The 8,738-nt window shown below is 35.0% G+C and overlaps 1 non-coding gene across 1 annotated transcript; it reads right to left on the bottom strand.

Annotated features, from left to right (window-relative positions):
- Positions 1–251: 251 nt before the first annotated feature.
- Positions 252–354, bottom strand: LOC123784457 (U6 spliceosomal RNA). Its single transcript, XR_006777451.1, has one exon. It is a non-coding gene; the product is annotated as a U6 spliceosomal RNA (small nuclear RNA).
- Positions 355–8,738: the final 8,384 nt, after the last annotated feature.

Raw genomic sequence — 8,738 nt, 5'->3', positions numbered from 1 at the left:
GTTGCAAATGGCAAGATTTCATTCTTTTTCATGACTGAGTAATGTATGTGTCTCTGTGTGTATATATATCATATCTTCTTCATCCATTCATCTGTTGATGGACACTAGGGCTGTTTCCATATCTTGGCTATTGTAAATAATGCTGCAATAAATAGAAGAGGGCATACATCTTCTTGAATTAGTGTTTTTCTTTTCTTTGGATAAATACCCAGTAGTAGAATTACTGGATCATATGGCAATTCTATTTTTAGAAAAATTTGGAACATTTCATGAATTTGCATGCCATCCTTGTGCAATGACCATACTAATGTTCTCTGCATTATTCCAATTTTAGAATATGTGCTGCTGAAGCAAGCTTTATTTTCTTTAATTTAACTGTTGTTTTCTTTTTTAAAATTCTTTACCTCCCAAAAATGTTTGAGCTGCATTGCTTCCCTGCTTATTGGTCACATGCCTCTTAGCTTTCATCTTTAGTCTCTCTTTCTTCTGTACTCTGGGAGAATTTTACTTACCATCACTGATTTAATTTTCCATAGTAGTAACTCTCCTTATTACTGTATCCATTTTTTAAATCTGTTTGTCCATTATTGAAGTTTATTTTTTTCTTTGCACTTTTTTTTTTTTTTAATTTTGGACTGTTTTCTTTTCAGTGTAAATTGTCCCTCCTCATCCTTCTGCCAAGGCATTATATAACATCCTAATTAAGCTTGTACTAAAGGTTCTCTTCTCTTTTCTTTTCATTATTTTTTAAAAATAAGTTCTATAAAAAATTCAACAGATGTTCATAGCTGCTGGTGGTAGTAGTGGTATTACTATTTTTTTATTGGTCCATTATGTTTTGGAAGAGGGAACTTTGTGATTCAGCTCTATCATTTTCAATGAGAATTCATCAAACTCTAATTTATTCTTTGATCATTTAACTTTTATGATTACAAGTTAAGTTTTGTCATTGCCAAACTGTGACCTCTCATTTCACAGTAATGGAGTTCAATCTAATTCTCCCTCTAAATAGATCTATAATATGGCTATACCCCAATTTACAAACTTGCTGCCTTCTTGTGCTCTACACAGAGCCTCTGGTCTAACCATAGAACTATTGACTGTCACCTGAGATCATCCCACAAATTTATCCCCCTGCTAGTTTGTACAGATTATTATCCAGACCTGAAAAATACCACCTCTCTCTACCTCTCATCAACTTTTAAAATCTGCAAACATGATACATACTTCTCATTCTTCCACTCATGCATCTTTGTGATTCTCTTGAGACTTGTCATGTGTCATATATTATGGTAGTCTGTGAAATCTATTAGCCTTACTATCACAGGAAAATTTTCTTATGGAGAAGGTTACTTTTAGATCCTATCCATCTTCAGAAAAAAAAGTGGTAGAATCTACACTATGATAGTTTTTCAATAAATATTTGTGGCACGGAGAAGGACATTTTTTTGTCTTCAACTGTTTCAGTGACTTCCCAAGGCCTACTAAATAAAAATAAATCCTTAATATAGTATTAACTATTCTCCCCTCTTCTTTCCTGGTAGTCAGAGTTCAACTATGATTTACTTTTTTTTTTTTTTTAATTTGCCCATTACTAATACTCAGACAAATTATGAGAAATGTGGCTGTTCCAGAACACCCCAAATTTTCCCATTTTCATGTATTTACTCATGTGTCCTTATCTTAGAACATCTTTGCAGTTGAAAAAAAATGATTCCATTGGGGGGCGCCGGGGTGGCTCAGTCGTTAAGCGTCTGCCTTCAGCTCAGGGAGTGATCCCAGAGTCCTGGGATCGAGCCCCACATCAGGCTCCTCCGCGGGGAGCCTGCTTCTTCCTCTCCCACTCCCCCTGCCTGTGTTCCCTCTCTCACTTGCTGTCTCTCTCTCTCTGTCAAATAAATAAATAAAAAATCTAAAAAAAAAAAAAAAGATTCCATTATTTAATGGAAGATTAACTTAATCTTATTTTAGATTTAATATGAGATTAAATCACCCTTTCTTCATTTATAGCTTTATTTATTTACCTCAGTCTTGAGTAATTCTTCCTTTTCAACTTCCTGTGGTTTTTTTATTCATAATGTAAATCATATTTTGAGTTATATTACTATCAATTCAGTCTCCTGTTTAATTTCTACTCTTATAAGTGTTATAAATGATAGAACTGAGTTCTTTCATTTTTATAACTCATGGCTTTGCATATATGAAAGATATCAAATAACTGCTTTTTAAATATATTTCGATTATAGAAGAAATATATGAATGAATGAATGGCAAAATATGTTATTCTAATAAAAACATTCTGAATGTTAAAATTGAAGTATGGTAATTAAATTACCTAGAATTAAAAAATCTGAAGGATATAATATGAATTGCACGAGATGATATTTCTATAGGCCCATATACTATTCTTTCAGCCTTTTAAGTAGAGAAGCTTTTATATAGTCTATAGTATGTTGCACCTGTTTAAGTGTTGCTTTATAACTGCAAAGCTCTATAGCAACGTATATGGACAGCTCTAGTTCTTGTACTAACTATATCAAATAGATTCTTCTGTGTTCAGGGCAAGATTCTAATGCTGCCGATTTCCCATGAGGTCATACATGCCTTTCGTTAATCATCCACAGGATGAATCTTGTTAGGTTAAAACACTAATTTTTTCCATTACTAGTCTACCCTAGCTTTAACCTTTTTATCTTTGAGAGCCCAAACAATTAGAAGACAAAAACCTTCCTTCTGTCATAAAAGAACGAAAGTTCTTATCACAGCCAAGCCTGTGTAGTCTTCAAAAGGATATTTTTTCCCCTCTATTCCAGTCATCACAAACACCATAAAACTCTATGAGGGGTGTGTTTTATATGTATAAAATCCATATATATATATATATATATATATATAAATCCTTATATATAACGTATAGAGAGACATAATAGAGTAGTAATCATAGAGAAAATAAGGACATAATAGAGTAGTAATTCCCAATGATTTAATTTGTATATTTTGGTGTTGCTGATTAACCATACAAACTACTATTTGAAGTACACAGGTGTGCATTTTATATTTTTGTCATTGCTATTGATCCCCAAAGTAAACTTTTCCTATATAATAGTCCTATTCATCTTTGCATTTTCAGAACATGAGTAATATATGGTTTATAGTGTTGGAGACAGTTTTATGGAGAGTTTTATAATATATGTGAAAATCTTCACATATGCTATAGGTCATCCAGAGGAATTCTATCAACAAACCTACATCGTAAAGGCACCAACAAATGATAAGTCAAAGGCAGAAAGAATTGGGAGCAGACCCACTCTATTTTTTGCAGGAAATCTTCCTAATTTTGAGTACATTTATTCTCACAAATAGAGAAACTCAAGACTAGTGAATTAGGAGTGACCAACTTCAGAAACCAGTAGAATACTGCAGTGAATTATTCTTCAACTGCAAATATTAGAGATCACTTTTTGGAACTTATATGGGATTTTTCTAAAGGAAAATTCAGATTTAGTAAATTTGCCAAGGCAAGCTTCCATTACAATATATTTAACATTACATAGAAAACAAAAAGCCTGAAGAGTTAAAAGATAGAAATTTTTTGTTATTAATAAAATAAAGTGTAAATAATTACTGAGAGGAAAAGGATAAATTGGAGAGAAGGTCATGAAACAATAAGAAAAATGTGTGGGACTTGAAAAATAAATTACATTCTCTAGCATACAAAAAAAAAGTAGTTTAATAACCAAGATAATGTAAAATATGAAAGGACTACAAAAAGTAACATGATAGAAAAAGCATTACTTTCATTTTTTAAGCACATCAGTATACATATTTTTTTAAAGATTTATTTACTTATTTGAGAGAGAGAGAGCTCGAGCAGGGGTCAAGGCAGAGGGAGAGACAGAATCTCCAGCAGACTCCCCGCTGAGCAAAGCCTGACACAAGGCTCCATCCCAGGACCCTGTGATCATGACCTGAGCCAAAATCAAGAGTCAGCCATTTAGCTGACTGAGCTACTCAGGCACCCCAAGCACATCAGTATATTTGAAAATCAATTTTAATTTTGTTGTTCCTTCCTGGAGAAAATTTCTAAATATACAAAATGGTGGCCAAAAAGTTAACAAACTGGAATATAATTTTCCTTGTAGTCAAATGATTTCAGAAGCAAAATTATAAAAGTAGTTCTAATATTTTCCGGCAGAAATATCCTTAATTGGTAATATAGGTTTATTTGATACGCTTAGTTTGGAGAGATGCTTCCAATTGTTAGTACTTTGTGCCTATGAAGTTTTAAAAAGAGATTTGCTGTTAGTTTTTTTTTAATGTAGGTATATATGAACTTAATTGTTCTTCAACAATCTTTTTGTCACCACCAGTGACCATGTACCATATGAGAGCCACTAAACAACCAAGTAGACAGAATGATTCAGCTGCTTGCCATCACCATCTGTCACTGACCACCCCAGACTAGTACATGGGCTCATGAAGGTAGTTTTGGGAACAGAACTGGAGGATATGCATAGTCCTAATGGCCTAGTCACCAAGTCTTATCTAACCAAACCACTGTCTAGTGTCACACATGCCAACAACAGAGACTAACAGTAAAGTCCCAGTTCAGTTTCTCAAAGAGATCAAGGTGCCATTTGCTAATGAGTTAATTATATTGGATCCTTTCCACACTGGAAGGGGCAGTGATTCATTTTGACTGAAATTAATATATTCTAGGTATGGATTTGACTTCCCTTCCCACAGTTCTTCTGACAATACAACAATCTGAGAGCTTACAGCGTATTTGATCTACTGACAAGGGATCTTGCAAAATATAACTATAGAGCAAGGAGACTTTTTTAAAAGGGAGGTATGGTGTTACGTAGATGAGTATGGGATCTACTTTTACCACATGTTGTGTCTCTAAGAAGCTGCAGTCTGAGACACCCATAAAACAGCCTTTGAAGACATTGCTTGTTGTGCCAGCTTGGAGATGATTCCTTGAGAAGATCTGTTGCTATCATCAATGGCAACTTTACGGTGCTGTGTCCCCAAAGGTAGAATACAAGGTCTGATAACTGAGGAGTTAAAGTGGAAGACATTCTGCTTACCTTTACTCCTTGTGATGCACCATCAGTGAAGGTAGAGTGGAGGGAATGCTGCTTCTTGCCCTTGCATTTTAGACTAAGAAGTTTTAAAGGTTCTATTTCCCAGAGGGAAATCTCTTCCATCAGTGACAGATCAGAGTTAAACTTTATGCTATGGCTGCCACCCAGTTAATTGGACTCTGTGCCAAGGGACCAGCAGGCAAGGAAAGGAGACATCACCCTGGCAGATTACTGACTGATCATCAGGAGGAAATACAGATGCTGCTACCCAGCAGGACAGAGAGGAATATGCTGGCATCGAGGCACGGTGTGCCAATGTAGGCTCTACAGACCTGTGCATCACAGCCTGTTATCTGCCTCTCTTCCCAGTTCCTTGTTCAGTTACACAGCATCAATGAAACCAGCCATGCCTGGAATATCTCACTATAGAAATCATAGAATGCTTTAAAGCGGGGCTTTTATTTTCTTTCTTCTAGAGAGCTAGTTGTTAAACATTTGCCAGGACATTGTTCAGCTAAGTGAGCTTCAGAGCCATCTCCTGGTATTCCACTCACCATTTTTAATTTAAATTTAAACTACTGAGTGCAACAGTCACAGCATGAGAAGGTGTTGGGGTTCAGGCACCACAGAGATGAGTGTCCAGGTCACTCCACCAGGTAAGCCACTTAGATGGCCTTGCTGATCTAGATCAGATTCAGGGGGAATTTAGATTTGATATCAGAGGGAAAAGATAGTAATTATCTTGAAAGCAGCCAAAGCAGTGAGGGCTGTAGTTTTTCTCACTAACTTTTTAAAAAAGTTTTTCCAGAAAAAGACACTGCCCAAAATGCCTTGAAGATGCCTTCCCAGATGTATTAAAATTATTATACTACAAGTGGATTCAAGAAGTACAAAATGTTGTCTGTCGTGAATATTGTCTTGTTCCATTTAGATTCCCTTTCAGGACCGAGGCACTTGTGTCCCAGCTGCGGGGGTTATTGGCTACTGAGGGCATACAACTGAGTCCACCCATGGGAATTATTCTCGATCTAAGATAAGCCTTCTCTCCAGGGCCATCCCACATTCAGAGACTGTCATCTAATTCCAATAAGGTTTCACTGAATATTATCATTAAAACCATCCTTTTGCCTCAAACAAAGTTTGTTTGTTTGGTTTTTGGCTAGATGTTTACCAGTGTCTATCAGGACAGAGTATGTGACTAAAAGGAGCTTCTGGATGAAACTGTAAGGTTCTGGTGAATGTGTGTGTGTGTGTGTGTGTGTGTGTGTGTGTGTGTGTACGTGAGCACACATGTGCATCTCAACTGCTTTTTAATAAATGGTTAAATTCATTTAAAAAATCAGTCTTGTATTTGCTTTCTTTAAATATGTTACCTGGTAGTGATATAGTAGGAGAGAAGGTGTCTCTTCCTCATTATTTTTAATTATTGAAGCTTACTGATAGCTATAAAACCAACATAATTAGTGCAAACACCATATTAGCTTGGTCATTTTGCCACACTTGATTTCTTCCTTGAAAATACTAACTGAAATCTAAGCCCAGCAGCAAACAAGTCATTAACTGTGTTAAATCATTACCTTCACAACCGTCGTCATCCACGTCTATGCAAAATGAAGATGTCCAGGCCAAGAAGGAATGCTCCTTTGAGGACAAGAAAGGGAGATTAGTTGGCTGCATTATTTCTTTCACGAAAATTACTAGGAAGATCTTGCAATTAAGAAATTAATTTAATTGGCCATATGTAGAAGGTTAGGAGTTGGAATGTACTGTTTTCCTTTTATCTCTTAAATAACTCAGAATCAAAGTCTATATACTATCCCTGCTGGATTTTCTACCTCAGTTCCAGATCTCTTGACAAAAGAGGCTCAAAAAGAAACTGCTACATATCTATAATCATCATCATCATATAAAGGCACTGTATAATCTAATCCCATCCAGAATAAATATATATGATGAAATGAAGCTTATTTTTAAATCACATCCCCCACTTACCTTGCCAAATATTCTGCTCAGATCTTCATACTAAAACTTATTTTTTGGTTTTACTGTTTTATGGTTTAATCAAAATACTTATTTATATTTGGGGAATGATCATTGTGAAACTGAATATTGTTTAACCAAGCATAAAACAAACATGTACCAAAGATGGGGGGGAGAAAAAAAACCTTGTTTCCTTACAACTACTCTTTCTTTGTTGTCATGGGGAATTCTTCCATAATTGCTAGCATTACCTCTGTTTATATTAGTTTTGAGTTTAACGTTTCCAGATAGCATAAATTAACTTACTATATAGTCATCTATATTGATTGTAAAGGACCCAGGAATGAAGAGACATTATCAGTTTCCTTGTCTACAGTTAGGAAAAAAATTACATGTAAAATAACATACAGAGTAAAACAGTGTCAGTGCATATTATTTACTGCATGGTTACTCTGTCCTACTTTTCTTATGTATATTTCATATACCATATCAACTTAATCAGAAGAAATAACAATAATTTGTATTTGGAATAAAAAGGGCTCATAGAAGTAAAGTAAATTTTTCCATCACAAAGTCAAATTTTGAATCAGATATATGATCATGTTTGAATTTTTTTCATCGTCTTATGACTCAACAAGAACGTGTATATATATATATGTATATATATGTATATATACATATATATATATATTTTTTAAAGATTTTATTTATGTATTCGACAGAGATAGAGACAGCCAGTGAGAGAGGGAACACAAGCAGGGGGAGTGGGAGAGGAAGAAGCAGGCTCATAGCGGAGGAGCCTGATGTGGGGCTCGATCCCATAACGCCGGGATCACGCCCTGAGCCGAAGGCAGACACCCAACTGCTGTGCCACCCAGGCGCCCCAAGAACGTGTATATTTTTGTAACACAGTATAATAAAGAAATATAAGGGAAATGAACTGAACATCTGCATAGTTTTTAGCATTTTCCATATATTTACATCTTATTTATTTAAAAGAATCAGAATAAAGGTTCATTATGAATAGGAATCACTATTGAAATTAAAAAATATTCATTGATGATTTGCCAATTCCAAGACATTTGGAGTTTCTTAAAATGGAATACTTATTATTTGTAGGGTGGTGAAATCACATATGATCTCAAATCTAGGTATAATTAAAATATGTGTATAACAGTAAAAATGAAAAGCATGGTATTTTAAAAATTCCATTAAAATAATATTTAATAATATAGCTATTTGTATAGTGAGAACATCATAGGGAAATTGAGACATTGGCAACTAGGGAAGAATTTACTAGGAGCATTGCTCACGTAACTTTTGATAAGTGAGAAGTCTGACAGCAAAGCAAGCAAGGAGAGAAAACACCAGTATAGAGAATATTTAGAAAGAGTTTATAAGAAGGAATTCAGTTGGTTCAAGACACTAAAAAAGCCCCTTGTAGTGGGCGCATCACGAGTAAAGGGTCGATGGATACACCAGGACAGTGAATTGTTTCCCTAAAGTAACCTGTGATTTCTACTAAGAAGTACATGTCAAATTGGCTCCATCTTTTAACCCAAATAAATGGTAACGTGGAGATATTTTAGGCTAGTTATTCTCATATATTAGAGGTGGAGAGTGTTCCCTGATCTCCACACACGTTTAAGAATTCAGGACTCGAAAGGT

The sequence above is a fragment of the Ursus americanus genome, chromosome 4 (genome assembly GCF_024610735.1).
Source record: "Ursus americanus isolate L20-20 chromosome 4, mUrsAme1.1.p, whole genome shotgun sequence".
In the NCBI taxonomy this organism is placed as follows: Eukaryota; Metazoa; Chordata; class Mammalia; order Carnivora; family Ursidae; genus Ursus; species Ursus americanus.
This window is presented reverse-complemented; position numbering and strand designations above follow the sequence as displayed.